Here is a 17,400-nt window from a genome sequence, read left to right as displayed (position 1 = left end):
GCAAACTCCTGGAATGCATAAATCATTAACCATTTCAGTCTCTGACAGGACCTCAGATAGAAAGGTAGCTATATTATTAGAAATTGTGTAAAACACAATGTACTTTTCTTGGAAAGAGTCATGTTCTCCCTGGTAACTGATTAAATAACATTTGGTGTTCCAAGAAACAACAGTATTTCTTCCCAAATTATACCAGTTCCCTCTGGCTTTCAATAGAGAAAGACTTACTGGAAGTCTGAAGAGTCGTTTCTCTCTGGGTCTATAATAATATAGGAATTATAAAATTATCCACATTGTACCCTATTGTTCAAACTCGAACCTGCACATAACAAGTGTAGGATATTGTTTCCTCCAATAAAAATCACTAGGATGCAATAAAGCAAGAGGAGGGCAGAAAGGATGGGAAGTTATGAGCCTTGGGCCATAGAAAGAAGCCCAGGATGTGGTTGGCTGGGAAAAGCTTGCTGAGCATGGTTCTTACTGTACAGGAAAGGCAGGAAACACCGTCTTCTTAAGGATTGATTGCTTTCTGCTACTGAAATCTATACAAAGCTTGAAAAGCAATTTGCTCAAGGAGCTGCCCGGTACATGTTAGCTTTAGTATTCATGAATATTGAAAAACCATGAGTTCAAACTTCTAAAACTCATGATGTAAATGTGTTTACTCTGCAACAGTAAAGTAAACAGGGACTCTTACACGTCCACTGTGCTGTTTAATGCATGTGGTAGTCTCAGGAAGTTAGTTTGGTAGGTGTACATCAGTCAGGAGCTATGTGAGACTAATATCCATTGCTCCTCATAAAGAAGCAGTTGTCTGACCTGACAGTGTGCCTACCTGTCTATGAGCAAAAATTGTAGATGCCAAAATTAATACTCCTAGGTAATAGAAGCATTAGGGTGTGTTGATACCTTCACTCTCAGGAGTGAGATTCACTTTCTTACTTCTTGTACCGGCAGGACATCGGGGGACTATGTGTAAAGAGGCTGAAACTGAGCTGCATCCCCTCTCTTGGGTGTGTGTGTTCTGCACAAGTTACTGAAGTTACATTTTCTTTATTTGGTGGATCAACATAACAAGAAGTAATTTCACCATTAAGTCTTTGTTCCTAATATTTGCTAAATATTTGTCATTTCCTTGGAATCAATGAAGGGTTTAGGTTGCAAGGGACCTTTAAAGGTCTAGTTCAATTCTCTCCATGCAATGAGCAGGGACATCTTCAACCAGATCAGGTTGTTCAGAGCCCCTTCAAACCTGACCTTGAATGTTTTCAGGGATGGGGCATCTACAACCTCTGGGCAACCTGTGCCAGTGTTTCACTATCCTTATTATAAAGAATTTATTCTTTATATCTAGTCTGAGTCTACTCTCCTTTACTTAAAAGCCATTACTCCTTGTCCTATTACAACAGGTCCTGCTAGAATGTTTGTTCCCATCTTTCTTATATGATTCTGTGATAGATTTTGCATGTCTCTAATGTAGTTCTTGCCTCTGATTAACCCCTGGGTTCCTGATTTAAATCTTAGACCACAACAGACTGTTACAGAATCATTATTTATTTGAGACTTCAACTCATTAAAATGCAGCCAACTGAAGACCTATAGAAGCAGGGACTATTTTGGGAAATAATTTGTCACAAATACCGCATCTAGTGAATATGTCCTTGATGTGACTCACCACAGTTCTGATTAGCATGTTGCTAAGTAGGTGCTGGCTTCCTTAATACTCCAGTATGTCACTTGCCAATTTCTATTAGGCACAATGAAATTACCATTGCACTCCATTCTCCAATATTCCTGTGGCCCTTTCCTTTTTTTTTTTTTTTTTAACTTGCATGTGTGTTAAAGTATGAAAAAATAGATGAGTATACTGTCATATCCAGGCATCCATCATGAACTGTTTTCAGAAGCTGTTTTCTAAAAATTTACAGCTTTCCTTTTTATACCTTTTGCCCCATAGTTCAAAGTTTAGGTTCTTTTCATAAGTAACCAAACTTATTATCAGCCAAGTTAAGGTTGCTTCTTTTAAAAGACTTGTTTTATTGTTTTAATATTTTGTTCATTCTTTCTCTACATTTTTTCTAAGAGAAAAAAAAGATTGCAGGACGCAAGTATATTGCGTTAGGAAGAGGAAAGCAGAAAGAGAGAGGACTGTTCAACCAGAAGAGAAGGCTCAGGGAGCTTTTATTAATGTCTATAAATACCTAAAAGGAGGGTGCAAGGAAGATGGAGCCAGGCTCTTTTTGATGGTGCCCAGTGACAGGACAAGAGTCAATGGGGCACACACTGAAGTACAGAGGGCTCCCTCTGAACATCAGGAAACACTTTTTTACTGTGAGGATGACTGAGCACTGGCACAGGTTGCTCAGGGAGTTTATGTAGCCTCTAATCCCTGGAGATATTCAGAAACCATCTGGACATGATCCTCCATAACAGGTGGTCCTGCTGGAGCAGGGGGGTTGGACCAGATGACCTTCAGACTTTCTGTCCAACCTCAAAGATTTAGTATGGTATAAAACATATGAAGAAAAATATATTTTAAGGATTATGTGCCTAATTCAAGTTGTATGTTTGCATTTTTTATATTGTAATATAGAGTCTACACTGAAAGAGCCAAAATTTTATCCAGATTTTTGTTGAATTTGAACTGATTAAGTTTAGTTTCTATTGTTCCTGTGATGATCCCATATCTGTGATGGAAAAAAAAAGAAGTATAATATCCACAAGCACCTACTATTCTGATAACCATAATTTCACATTAATGATGGGCTACTCTTCACTTCTCCTTTTTATGTATGGGTCTACAGTGTGTTTCCTTGAATGAGCTAAAATACCAAAGTAGAACGAGTACATGACTAAATCTTTTGTGTTATGGAAAACATCATCTGTGAAATCACTCAGACTGTGATCCCAATACCATTTTCATCCTTCCCTCCTCAGTTGCTCTAGATTTCTGCCAGTCGTAGTCATCATAGTTATGTTCTTCAGCTCTCGTAACAAGAATATATTTTTACTTACTTTAAGCTCTAACTCTGGAGAGTTAGAAACATCTCCATTCCTAGACAGAATCAAAAGTGATTAACACCAGTTTTCCATCAAGTAGAATTTAGATTGCACCTCCTTGTACCTTTTGATTATGACATTAGGATTTTGCCATAATCTGTTGTTGTTGTTTCAGTATAGTATCAATATTGGCTAATTCTAAAAAGTCTTTCTAGTGTATCATTGTACTTTCCTTTAAAATCTCAGCAGTCATGATAAAAAAGTTTCTTGAACTGCCATCTCCCAGAGAGCTGAAACACTGCCTGGCCTGAGCTCCTGGTATCCAGGTAGAACACAGTACACAGAATGTATGAGACCTGTAGAGTAAAACCATTACATCATCTGTAGCAGGTAAATTTTATCATTCCACCTTATTGTTCTTTTTAGGTCTTAAAAGCAAACGCGCTGTATCAAATCAGTCTCTCCAGTTTCTAGTGTAGTGATTGAGGCGATACATTGCAGTGAGCTCACCACCTTTATCATTATATTCATGTATACCATGATCTAAAGGGCTTTTTTCTTTTCTCTAGGCATTTTGCTAATGTCAGTTGTAGGAGTGAACATAGTACTAGGGCTGCACACACATGTACCTTGGTATATGATGTGCCTGTGGGCATCTTGATGAACTTTATATTCTCTGCTCTGAAGTATTTAGTGAGATTAAAAGGATATTTTCTAATTTTGTTTTAAATAAAGTTCAATGATTTTACAGCTTCCTGTCCCAGTATTGGCTTTGTACAAGTATTTGTTAAAAATCTAGATTTTGTCATTTTCTGTTATATACTTGCTAATGCTCACTTCCTATAGTTGTAATGATGCAAAAGTTACTGACATTATCATGACAAAAAGGCTTTTTCTGGATATTCTTTTTCTCTTGTGTCATATTTGAATATAAATACTTCTTTACTACTCCTTTCTTGATCTTATACTGTAGCAATAAAAGATTGTTGTACTACTGCTAAATTCCTCTGCTAGGAGCTTTTGCAAAATGGTATGCTCTTTAATTTCCTATTTTCCTGTGTAGTATGCTTATAAAAGTGGTTTGCTTTGTGCACTTTGTGACTGTCTTCCCTAGTGCTGGGACAATCAACATGTATTACAAACCTTGATGCATCTGGTCCTCCCACGTACTTCTTTTATTGCTCTGAACGTGGGTGATGCCCAATCCAGTTTGTCCTTATCTTTGTTATACCTGTCTTCTTCCTGCTTTCACCTCTTTTAGCACATTGTGTTGTGTGCTAATGAATGTTCTCTTTTGTTCTTAGGACAGCTTTTTACAGTGTGAAATTGTTTGTTACTAATTTTTTTCTCTTATATTCAATCCATTAAAAGCTTGTCTTTCACAGACTGTCTTTCCTAACTACCAAGGCTTCATCAGGCATAACTTATCAGTTGTCTTAGTAAGACCTTGATATGTCTCACAACATTTATCTTTGTATGGTGATGTTTTCTTTAAAAAGAAACAGAACTCAATTCAGAATGATAATTTGTGTTTTCCTGACTGCTTGTATGAATTTACTGGATACCTGAGCTTTGAAAATACATGTACCTTTTTCTTTGTTACCTAGTGGAACCAGTGGCTGTGTAGGGTGAAGAATATTATCTATTCCAACCCTGAAAGAAATCTGCTGCATTCATATCTTCTGTATACCACTATTTTCTGCAGTATTTCTTTTCTGATCTACCCATGGCCCATTTCTTTCATTATTCTGCATGAAAACTCTAGTTTCTTTTCTTTGATAATACATCAGAAAATAATATTGTTCAGACTGCTCAGGTCCTCAGAGAGTCAGAGTAAACTAAAGTTATTATATAATATAGGCCATTTGGTGATGGTGGTTTATTGCATTTACTTTTAAACAGAGTTAACTCAGACACAGTAATAATGAAGCAGTCTTATAAAAAGCATTTTTTAAGCTTCTCTTAAGAGGAAGGAAGGATAACAGTGAAATGTCCATTTTTCTTTCAGAAAAAAATATTGTGTTTAAAATGCTGGAGGATAAACCAGCACATACTTTATGAGAACTTTGCAGACTGTGGTGACACCAAAGTGCACACAAAAGTAATGATGATCTTAAATGACCTTCAAGAGTTAGTCTTCTGTTTAGGAATGGGACCATCCTCCTTCTGTGAAAGAGGAACTTGCCACGTAAGACGGCAAGACTCAGCTCCTGCTCCAAGCACACAGGCAAATCAGTATATGAAACATGCATTTTATACATGCTCTCAACTCTTCCAGGAATATTTTTCTTATGTTGTGGCTTCGAAAACTGCACGTAGGGCTGGAGGTGAGGCTGCACCGGCGCAGAGCAGAGTAGGACAGTCACCTCCTTGTGTTCATCATTGTGCCTGATGAACACAATGAGAAATTACCTGATGAGGTAATTTCATGTCAGTAACACCGATATTATTTTTAGGTTTTCTTTTATATCAAACATGAGCTGATATTTAAAGTACCTGCTCTACAATATGACATTGCATTAGAACATTAATCTGGAATTAATTGTAATAATTATATGTTTTATAAAAATTATATTAAATATATAACCATGTATTTATTTCTTTATTCTGATAAACTAGTCTGGATGGAAGTATCAATTAAAATTGTTTCTCGGGATTCATGCTCCCATTAATTGTTTTGCTGTCATGCATTGTTTATATGCTGAGTGCTCACAGCATCAGGGAGCATTATGTGGAGATAAGGGGAGAAAGAGTTATCACAACAGTTGCCACAACCCCTCATTTGTTTTGCAGTTATAAGGTGGTGTCTTGTCTTACAGAGTCCTCCACTGCTTGCAGAGTTAAGAGTGTTTAAGGAAGTTAGATAATTTCAAAATTTCACCTTAAGCGATGAAAATCAGTTTTCACATGCCCCGTTAAAAAAGCAAGCAAACAAACAAACCCAGAAGGACAGGTTATAATTGCAAAGAGTATGTGTTACAAGAAAAAAAATCTACGAAAATATTAAATATGGAGCTCTAATAAATCCCCAGGGAAAGTGGAATACATTATGGACGTCTTATATTAGGAGGTTGGCTTTTGAGGCTTAAAGAGCAATTCTGGAGGTTGTCTCAGATTTATGAGAATCTAAATGTGGGATCATCAGAATAAAGCACTGTAAGAAGAGTTGGGAGAACTGTTGCTTTGGGGGATGTTAAAGGAAATGTGGCTGTGAGAGGAGAAAGACGAGTCACTGGGAAAAAAAAAACAAAACTAAAATAAAAAACCACCTGTTTCTATAACATATGCCTGAGAATTCAGTTGATGATACTGGTCTGATTTCAGATTTTTAATTTAGAACTCAATTGGGAAACAATACTCCTGTCCATACATTCACAAGTATTGCAGCACTTTGGTCCATGTATTAAGTTTTAGCAAAATGAGGGAAAGTAAGAAACAGGGTTGTCTCATTATAGCAGGACTGTTTCATTTTAGATCAGTGTATAAAGTGAAGTGTTATGGCAAAAATATTTCTTTACTGCTAGAAGATTTTCATTAAATATAGTGTCCCTCCTTCACCCAATCATTTTGCTTAATAACTTGGGATACTGACTTAATATAGTTCTGTGACTGAAATTGAGAGATGTATTTTTGTCAAAAATAAGTTACTAAAAATCAATAGTTTGAATTTTATTCACGCAGTGCCTTATTTTGGCAGTGAACAGCCACAAATGGAAGCTCAGGTAAGAAGTGCTTAGTAAGGCTTAAAATGTATCCAAGCACATACTTCCTTAAAAATAATACATCAGTAGTCTAATATCTCATTTCTGGGACTTATTCAAAGGCCTCTAGATAGTTTATTATCTTTTTTTAAATTAGTGGAGGATTAGAACATAATACTTCCCGAGGAAACCACTTTTGTTTTGTTAAGAAAACTGTTAAGTTTTATTGACTTTTGAAGAGTTTTACGTCTTACAGAGTTCAAGTAAAAGTGCAGTGCTTGAAAAGTGGGATATGAATGGGTGTTTTAAATTACCTTGAGAAGCTAATGATATCTTTATAGCACTAGTAGTTAGTAATTGATGCCTTCATCCTAAAATCTCAACTTTGCTGCTGCAGCAAGTCCCAAAAATTAGCATAACAATCCTAAAGAACAAATGGATCCTGCACTGCAAATTTCTCAGCTACTGATTTTTTCATTCATTACCATGATTTTTTTTTTGGTGTTTTGCCACAGATCTTTTGTTCCCATGATACAATATGCAGTTAAAATTATCTCATTTCGGATTTGTTTTTCAATAAACAGAATGTGTTACACAAATGTGCCATATTCTTGGTTGTATTATAAAACAAATACAATGTTCTAAATGACACAAATAATTAGATTTTTAATATCCATTATTGTGTGTGTTGTTTTTTTTTTAATTCCTGATTGCCTATATTATAGCTATAAGGATAATAACATGATCTCCTATTCTATATTGGATTAGATTTCCATAGCAAGATTAGGAAGCAATCCTAAAAATATCCAATCCTAAGTATAACCAGATACATTTCTGTTTCTTTTTTTTTATAGCACATAAATAGAACAGTTATAATTTTTTACTAGAAACAGATCTAATTTGAGTAAAAACACTTCAGGTAGGCTGGGACAAATTAAAGTATAAAAGTGGGAATGTGTGAAAGAAACATTTGCTTTCATTTCAAGATTTATGGTATTTAGCTACAGCAGCATTAAAGTCTTGCTGGTTTTTCATATGGAAGAAAATACAAATATTCAAATTTCCTTAACACAACAGGCCAGTGGTCAACTGCAGCTTGATAAAAGATTGCTTTGGCAGATGCTGCTGTCCTGTACATGCAGGGAAAGTATCAACATGATTTTCTTTTCTGGACAGCACAGTCTTAGAGTAAGCTGCATGATACATAACCAAAGAAAAGGAGAGTGGAACAGACCCCACCAGGTCATCTAATCCAACAGTTTGCCTAAGGAAAGAATCCAGGGAACACTTATATCTACTGAACTGTCTTGCCAAAAATTGGATACAATGCCCCCAGTAACGACCTTTTCTTATACCTTCAGACATTTCCTTTGATGTAAAGCATTACAGGATGCAAGTGCACCAGGAGAGAGCTCACTGTAGGACTTGAGCTTTTTCCCCAAAGCCTTAAGACAACATATATAAAGTTTATCCCTCTTGTTCAGGTTATAGAGATTGATCTTAAGCATCCTGCATCTTATTTGTTAATACTCACCCCACCTATAGGATGTGAATAACTATGTGATGTTTTTCAAATCTAAGTCTCTCTAGAAGTGCCTGGTAACCCTTTCTTATATTAAACAAATGATAAAAGCCTAATTTTACCCCCCTCCCCATATTACCCCTCACTATATATGGGAAATATTTTCTGTAGTATTATTATTATTAAAGTCTGCTCAATCCTTTAGACCTAAATCACTGATCCAGTCCGAGGCTAAGTTTGGCAAGGGAGTCCACTCTGAACTTTGTGAATCAATGGGAGTGTCTCTGTTATCCCTTTGCATCCTTTACTTTTTTCCCTACTTACCCTTTTGTGTCCCTGGTCTCAGCAAAAATCATTGTAGGTAACTTTTCAACCATTTTTCCTTTTTGTGCTTTATCTATATAGTAAGTAGTAGAGTGAACCTTACCATCCAACTTTGTTGTGCTGTAGCAAATTTATATTAAACCTACTTTTGCTGATCCCTTGCTGGTGATTCCTTAAGCAACCTAAACCACTCATTCGTGGCAGCAGCATGAATGCTTTTCTTTATTTACATTATGCTCTTAACTTCCATTTTCTTTTGAGGTTTTGTTTGTTTTGTTTTGGGTTTTTTATTAAAGAAAAGAAACTCACACATCATTTTGTACTGATAACTTTTATCCAGATCTACTGACACAACAGGAGTCCTTACTAGAATAATTTCCAACCTGAATTAAAAAAGAGCCATCAAATCCACCTTTAAAAACCACAAAACCCTGAAGCCTCACACACAACTAGTGCTATTTGTAACATGTTTCTTTGTCCAAGTTGAGAAAAAAGCAGCCCTGGAATTCTGAATCCATTTCTGATCCTCCAGAGTCTTAGAACCAACCCACCAAAAAGAAGATTGGCTCCAATATTAGAAATTTTGAAACAAATAGAAGTTAACATGCATTAAAAGTATGAAAAACCATATTATCTCATATTAACAAATCCTTTGTGGGTTTTAAACATTTTTAAGGCCCCCAAAATGGAAGCTCACTATATAGCCCTAAATGTTTCCTGTACCACATGTTGTTTAACACTTCCTGGGCTGAGAAAATTCTTAGGAATTTTGTTTTCGTTTTTTAAATTTTGTTATGAAGAAATTAGTTATACTATAAAACATTATACAGATTCAACAGCAGAGTAAGTTGAGACAAGATAAGGCCCCTTTAAAAACCTAATCTTTTGTCTTTGTTTACAAATACCTGCAAATCCTGAACTGAGAACAGCGCTACAATACCAGTTGTAGTGGCTGATTCAACTAGGTCTTGAAATCCATTCTCTGCCAAATGTTCAGGGAGAAAGTTTTCCCTGTTATATAGATCTTGAGAGATATTGAAAAATAACTGCTTTGCAAAACACTCTGGAAAATGTAGTTCTACTGCAAATTGTTATTTTACTGACTAAACTTTATTAACACACTGGGTAAAAGGGGATGAAGAGCTGGTAGTGTTTGATAAAACCACATCTTATAGTTAAAGAGACCATGGCACTAGCAAGAGGGTGTTAGAGTGGAACAAGGGTCCATAACCTTGTTTGGGCTACGTTTGGTCTGGGTTATCTGGTGGGTTTAGAGGATGTGTTTTGGTTTCTTTCTGCAAAGAAGACATGTTTTTTGTGAACATAATGTAGGACAGTTTGGTTTGAGTTTCATTATTTCCTATTATTTCATTATTTCCTATTGTGGGTCTGAAAGTAACATGCAATAAATCATCTGTTGAACTCTGTTAAGATAGTGGGTTTTGGCTTTTTTGCTCTTTTTTTGTTTGTGTTTTCTTGTTTTTTCTTTTTCCCTTTTTTTTTTTTTTTAGTAGTAGTACTTTTATTACATTATTTCAATATTCAGTGGGGTGACACAGCTTTTGTTTTCTGTTACCTGCAGGATGTAGTTTTAAATGGGGTCACCAGAACTGTGTGACACTTTTTTTAGACATTCTCAGGGAATTTTTTCTGCTGTCATTCTGAACCTGCCAGTGGATGTTGATTTAAATCAAAACACTGATTTCTAAACTTGGCTTTGCATGAACTGTGTCTGAGCAACAAAAATTTCACAGCTTAAATTTCACATATGAAAAACAATTACCTTTTGCTAAGATCTTAACACAGCTTTAAGTTGAAGGGGGGAGAATAGAGGGTGAGTTAGAGTTGCTGATAATAATAACTGAGGTTCTGGCTTCTTTGTTTAATTTTTTAAATTATTGTCTGTCAGTAATGGTGGGCAGTGATTCAGGACTGAGCTCTCGTTCATTATAAAGGTGACACAGTATTCATCTGGGAGGGAGGCAGGTACCAAACATGTCTAATATGACGTGACAAACCTGGAATAGCACACCTGGCCTCCAGCTACTGCTGCAGATGGATGTGGGCCACCTACAGATCTTGTAGGTGCAACATCTTGTAGAGCTGTAACATCTCTTCCTGTATAATATATTTCATATTATATATTCCCTAAGATATATGTATATACACCTTAGAACTTAGTAGCACTAGATACTCGTGCTTAGGCAACTGAATTAAACCCTTCCCCATTCATGGAGGATTTCTTTCCAGCTTGTGGAAAGCTCCTGAAAGACACCATCTACTTTCACAGACAAAAATACTTGGAATGACTGGCATTTCTCATCCTGGTTAAGGATTCAAATATATTGACTTCAGACCAAATTTATTCTTCTGTAAATGATTGAGGTGTATCCAATGGCAACATGCTGCTTCCTTGATGTTAACCTCAAAGAAATCTATCATAAGCTGATTTGTTTTCACAGACTAAATTTACTTTGTAAGGATAGTGATTATAAATACGTTGTAAAAATGTAAATTCGTGCTCCTCTCTGGCTTAACTATTTTTTTTTAGTAGGAATTGAACCTCCTCACCAAGCTTTTCATGTCTTGACAATATTTAATAACTTTATAGTGCTTAAGTAACCTCTTTAATACAAACTAGGATGAGAGCAGATGAAAATGAGTACCGACATAACTGGTAATAGCTATGACTTCATTGAGCCAAAGGTTGTGCAGGTGTTTAACTTCAAACATATGTGGAGACCTCTCATGATGGACTTTAATGAGCACATTTATAATGGGAACAGAGGGCCACAGAACCCTTAGCTGAAATGAACCTTCTGCATCTTCCTGCTTTTTCAGGATTGTGTAAGTCTGTGGAGTACTATCATCTACTTCAGTGAGCAAAAATATCCTCCAAGAAGAGCTTATCTGCTCAGCTATTTTCTGTGGCAGTACTTCAGTTAAGTAGGACTCCTTCAGTACAAACAACTTGGAGTAAAATTGTCTCACACCAGCACTGAAGACAGATGGATAAAGGACTGCAGTGATTTTTCCCAATGGTTGTTTTTTAAGTGTTTGGTCCCAAGAACTGGAAGCCAAAGCCTACCATATGCTTTCTCTGCAATGCTGTGGGGAGAACAAGTTCCCTTGGGCAGACAATCCAAAGATCCTCAGATTCACTAGGGCTCTCTTAGTGCCTCAGCAGTTTCCAGTGAAAACTCTGAGCATGGGAGAAGTCCATTTTTTGTGTTCTCTCTGCAATTTAGTCTCCACAATCAGTTCTGCGAAGGAGATGCCACATGGACTCCTCAGAGTCCAGAGTCAAAACCACTTATGAGGGAAGATGGCTAATCTGAAAAATGGAAAAAAATCTTGTGCTAAAAGCATTGTGATGCCCTCTTTGTGCAAAATAACCTGCTGAGTTTTACTCTTAATCAGAAATGCTTTGCCACTGGTGCCTAATGGCTTGACTTAGGAGCGTGGAGTCCTGGAGTCTTGACTTACTCTCAAGATTATTTCTTGTTTAAATCCATTCTCTATTGAATGCAAAACATGTAGATACATTCAAAGCATTTGCCTATGTTAAAAAGGAGGAAAGATTCATATGGCAAGAAGAGAATGGACGTGAAAGAGCGAATTGCTGACTACAGAGGAAAATCTTCTCAAAGCATACAAGTTAGTTCTCAAGAGTTTCTGGGTAAATATTGCAGCTACTGGGATAGTATAATGCCAGATACTGCTGCAGCTTGGTTTTTATAAAGAAAAAAGCTGCAAGTGTATTTTAGCATCATATGTCCTTTTGAATATGTGTCCCAACTGCTGTCAGAAGACATCTTCCAGACTGGGTGTCTGAGTGTCACCCATTGCTCTACATATTTTCTGGATCCTGACACAGCTCATTTTTTGGGCTATCAGGGGGAAAAGGCAGAATTATGTCTGTTTAAAAAAAAAAAATTGCCATATCCATGTACTGAATGGAGTTACCACAAAAAACATCCTCAGGTTGTTTTTTCGTATGCACTTTTGATTTTAATTGTGCATGACTATTCCTAAATCCTACAGCTAATTTAGTTATAAAATTAATTTGAACAGCCAGAGAATCCATTTTCAAAGTATATTAGGGATGTAAAAAAAATCTCACAATCAATCCTGCAGGAATGTAAACTTTCCTATTCCATTTGCTCTGCAGATGGAAAGATGCAGAGAGATGGCAACTTACAACATATCTCAGCATCTCCAACTTAATAATGTTTGGGTTTCGGGTTTTTTTGAGGGGGAGATAAGATGTTGGGGTTGAGATAAGCATGTGTATTGATAAAACCCACATAAATAAACAGGAAAAGCATTTACAGAGAAGTCCTCAGAGCCCTGTTTGTTACAACAGAAATTCCACAGCATCCAAACTGACAAGAAACAATCTGTGTGCATAATTCATTTTATTTGAGGAAAGACGTGAGGAAAAAGCAATGTATTGAAGAGTACTTTTGGTTTTGTTAAACTAAGGGAACCCCTTGGGATGCCTTCCCTCATTTATCAGTTCCCTTTGAGAAGCAAGCTCAACATCTATGTGCATTTCTAGTGTCTCCAGAACAACAGAATATCATCACCTTAGGGCTTAGAAACAACTATATTGTGTCTTCCTTCCCCAGTTAAAAATATTCATCTGTATGATTAATAGTACATAACTAGGTGCATGGTCTATTTATATATTGTAGCTTTCACCAGTGTTTTTGTTTTGCCCTTTTCCATAAAAAAGTGTATAAATCCGGTAACTCTCCAAAGAGTAAATTTTAAAACAAATACCTTCCAAACCTGTCTTTTAGCTCTACAGGTCCTACATTATCAAAGTGGAAAAAATGGACAGCAATTTCCAGATAATAAAGGTAAGTAGTTGCATATTTTCTTAACTTATTTTTGTATTAAAAAAAAAATCTATTTCTCTACCTTGGTAAAAGCAAACAAAGCTTGAGTTAGTTTTAAGGTAATTTTTAGGACTTATGCATCTGATTTAGTTTTCATTGTTGTGAATCAAACCCAAAATTTCACTCACTGGCAGTTAAATAGATCGGGGCAAATACTGTAATTCCTTTTTCTAAAAAAAAAAAAAGGCTATCAAAAATGAGGAGCATAATTAATTATAGATGAAAGATTCTGCCAGGTCATGACATTGTACAGAATGTTACTAAGTTTTTAATTAGGATGACTGTTCTGTTCAGCTGCAAGAGGATTGCAGTTCGCTACCCATCAAGAGTCATTTATAGGTTTCCACTCCTACCAACTTGTAGAAACAATACTACCCTTTAGGGAAAAGGGAAAAGGAAAAAGAACATAGAACAAAGAAACCTCAGTCCTGTACAAATTAATCCTCCAAATGATTAAGGTAGTGAGTTTCATTTGGTCGAATTTCAGATTTTCTGGAACTGTCTACCCTGCATGTCTTAATTTGTAGTAACAACATTGGAAATATAATCTACTAAATGCTCTCTGATGAGGTACTGGGTGTACATGTTTCAAGAAACCTGTTCTGGTTGCCTGTAACCCCAGAAGGCTGAGGCTAAATGAACAACTAAGTTGCTTAATAAAACCAGTAAAACTATTTCCTACCTACAGGTGACTTCTGACATCAAGGCTGGAAATGGCAACTTTTAAAATGAACTTTGTCTACAATATTGTTAACTCTCATTAACACAGTGATAAAAACACATACACAGGTTCCTAAGTGGACTCTTGGGGACTCTGAGCACAGTCAGCAGTGTGGGGCCAGAGCTGCTTTGTAATCACTGTCTGTGAGTCACAGGAATAGAACTAAACTGAATAGAATATTTCAGCTGGGAGGGACCTACAACAACCATCCAATCCAACTGCCTGACCAATTCAGGGCTGACCAGGAGTTAAAGTGTGTTGTTAAAGGCATTTCCCAAATGCCTCTTAAATGCTGACAGGCTTGGGGCATCAACTAGGAAGCCTGTTTCAGTGTTTGACCATCCTTTTGGTAAAGAAATGCTTCCTAATATCTCATCTAAACCTCCTAGGCATAATTTTGAACCAGTCCCACATGTCCTATCACTGGATTCCAGGGAGAAGAGCTCAGCACCTCTTTCTCCCCTTCCCCTCCTCAGGAAGCTGTAGAGAGCAATGAGGTCACCCCTCAGCCACCCTTTCTCAAATTAGATAAACCCAGATCCCTCAACTGTTCCTCACACCACCTGCCTTCCAGCCCTGCCACCAGCTTTGTTTCCCTCCTTGGGATGCATTCAAGGGCCTTCACATCCCTCTTAACTGGTGGGTCCCAGCACTGCACAGAGGGATCCAGGTGAGGCCACACCAACAGTGAACACAGTCGGATAATCACCTCCTTTTCCTGGACAATGGTGCTGTGTTTAATGCACCCCAGGATGGGATTTGTCCTCGGGGCTGCCAGAGCACACTCACTGCTGGCTCCTGGTGAGCTGCTGCTCAACAAGCACCCCCAATTCCCGATCTGCAGGACAGATCTCCAACCCCTCCTTTCACAGTTTAGACTTGTGCCAGGCATTACTCTGTCCTCGGTGCAGAATCCATCATTTCAGCTTTTTTAAATTTCATCCCATTAATCATAGCCCAATTCTCCAATCTGTCTAGATCCCTGTGCAAGGCCTCCTGTCTCTCAAAAAAATCACACTTCCCATTTTGGTACCATAAACAAACTGGCTAATGGTGCACCCAACCTCTGCATCCAGATTGTTGATAAATATATTGAGCAGGACTGGCCCTAGGATTGAACCCAGAGGAACACAGTTGGTGATCGATCACCAGCCAGATTCACTAAAACCCTTTGAGCTCTGCCCTTCAGCCAGTTCTTGACCCAGTACACCATGTACCCACACATCTCACAGTTGGACCACTTGTCCAGAAGATGCTGTGAGGAACAGTATCCAAAGCCTTACTAACACCCAGAAAAACTGCATCCACCACCTTCACCTCACGCACTTGAAGGGTGACTCTAAAATAGAAGAGTATCAAATTAGTTAAACACAACTTTCTTTCTGTGAACCCACACTGATAGTGCCTGAGGACTGAGTTATCTGTTAAATGCCTTTCAGCAGAACCCAGTATAATCTTCTCCACAATTTTTCTGGGAACTAAGGTTAGACAAACAGGTTAGACCTCTATTCAAACAGCAAGCCTAGGAGGCATCTTTCCTAGTTGGCTCACTGAGTACCTGTGACAAGAAGTTATCTCCTACAAACTTCAAGAACTTTTAAGACCTGTTTGTCACAGTACTGTGATGTTCCCGGTTATGTCTGGGAAGTTGAAATCTCCCATAAAGACAAGTCGGTCTGAACCCCATATATAACTCGACTTTATAATTTCGCAAGTGCTTTTTATAATAGAATCAGAGAATTATGAAGGTTGGAAAAGATCTCTGAGATCATTGAGTCAAACCATTTACCCAGCACTGCCAGGTCCACTATTAAACCATGTCCCCAGGTGCCACATCTACATATTTTTTTGAACACCTCCTGGGATGATTATTCCACCATTTCCTTGGGAAGACTGTTCCCATGCCTGACCACTCTTTCAGTGAATAAATTTTTGAACTTTGCATTTTTTTTCCTTTTTCTGAAGTAGAACTAAATGTTTGCTGTTTGTTTCCTTTGTCCAGCAATAAGAAGTAAATAAATACTTCCTGAAGCTTCTGGGTGTCTTTTGTCTGAGGCATGTAATCTCTGCTTGTCCCGCTTGCTGCATTTTTGTAGAGGATACCTCTAAGGACCTCTCTAAAGTGTTTTATATGAGCCTCATTACAACAGTATTGAAGTCCATGGCAGTCATAAATTGAATTATCTGTACAATACTGTGATAATTAAAGAATTAATCTTTCGGAGATGAAGATCCAAAGCACAGAAAATTGTCCAGAGATAAGCTATGACAGAGCAGCAATTAGATTTCAGCCAGCACCCCACACAGCAAACCACCTTCCTCTGGTGTCCTTCATGATCTGACCTGGGCTAACTCTGCAACGTTGGAGCACAGCAGAGGGCAATCCAGGTATGAAACCAAAACTATTTTATGTCGTTGACCGTGGTTTCTGCTCATAACCATCATCTCAGATGACACACTCTCACAGGAGCACAGCTATCAAGCCTGGAGCTGATTTGCTTTTCCGTAGCTTTGAGTAGAAGCAAACTGAAGCCAGATGTTTCCACCTGCCTGAGCACGTGCTCTTGGCACGGGCGGATATGCCAATCGACATCTGATATTCCTATGGATTAACCTGCTAGACTCACTTTAACATTAAACCTCTGCACTAAGGAGGAGTTTCAAAGGAGATCTCTATTGTGTTTGTCTCAATGTATTGTGTGTGGTGAAATAAATAATTCAAGGCATAATGTGCCTTAAAATTGTTCACTTTGGGTTTTTGCATGTGAGTGTTTCTATACTTTATGCTATAAGCAGATCTTTCTGGGTTAAGTGTTGGGCAGTCAGGGGAGATGATATCACATTTGTCCATAATTAAAGGTGTGTGTGTTTCTATCTTCAGGTGAAAAAGGGCGAATATCTTGCATATGAAATATTATGAGTAACAGCAGAAAAGGAAAATGAATCAGCTGAATCAGCTTTAGGAATTAAACTCTTGTCCATATGGATCAAGAGAGATCATAAAGCATTTTAAAAGGCGTGTTCCCTATGCTATTTTCATTATAAAATAAGAAAAGTCCTAAATAATGCTTTATTTTTCCAGATTGTGGCAGCTTTTAAAAATATGGTAAATGCATAAGACAAGAATACTAAGTAAACCCTTCACTGATACATATAAGTGAAAGTCAAAGCTTTTTATGAAGGTCCTTCAGAATCCTGGAATGCAGAACTGAAAAAGACATACCATAT

This window comes from Neopelma chrysocephalum, unplaced genomic scaffold, assembly GCF_003984885.1.
Source record: "Neopelma chrysocephalum unplaced genomic scaffold, ASM398488v2 Primary Assembly neopelma1_66, whole genome shotgun sequence".
Taxonomy (NCBI): Eukaryota; Metazoa; Chordata; class Aves; order Passeriformes; family Pipridae; genus Neopelma; species Neopelma chrysocephalum.
This window is presented reverse-complemented; position numbering follows the sequence as displayed.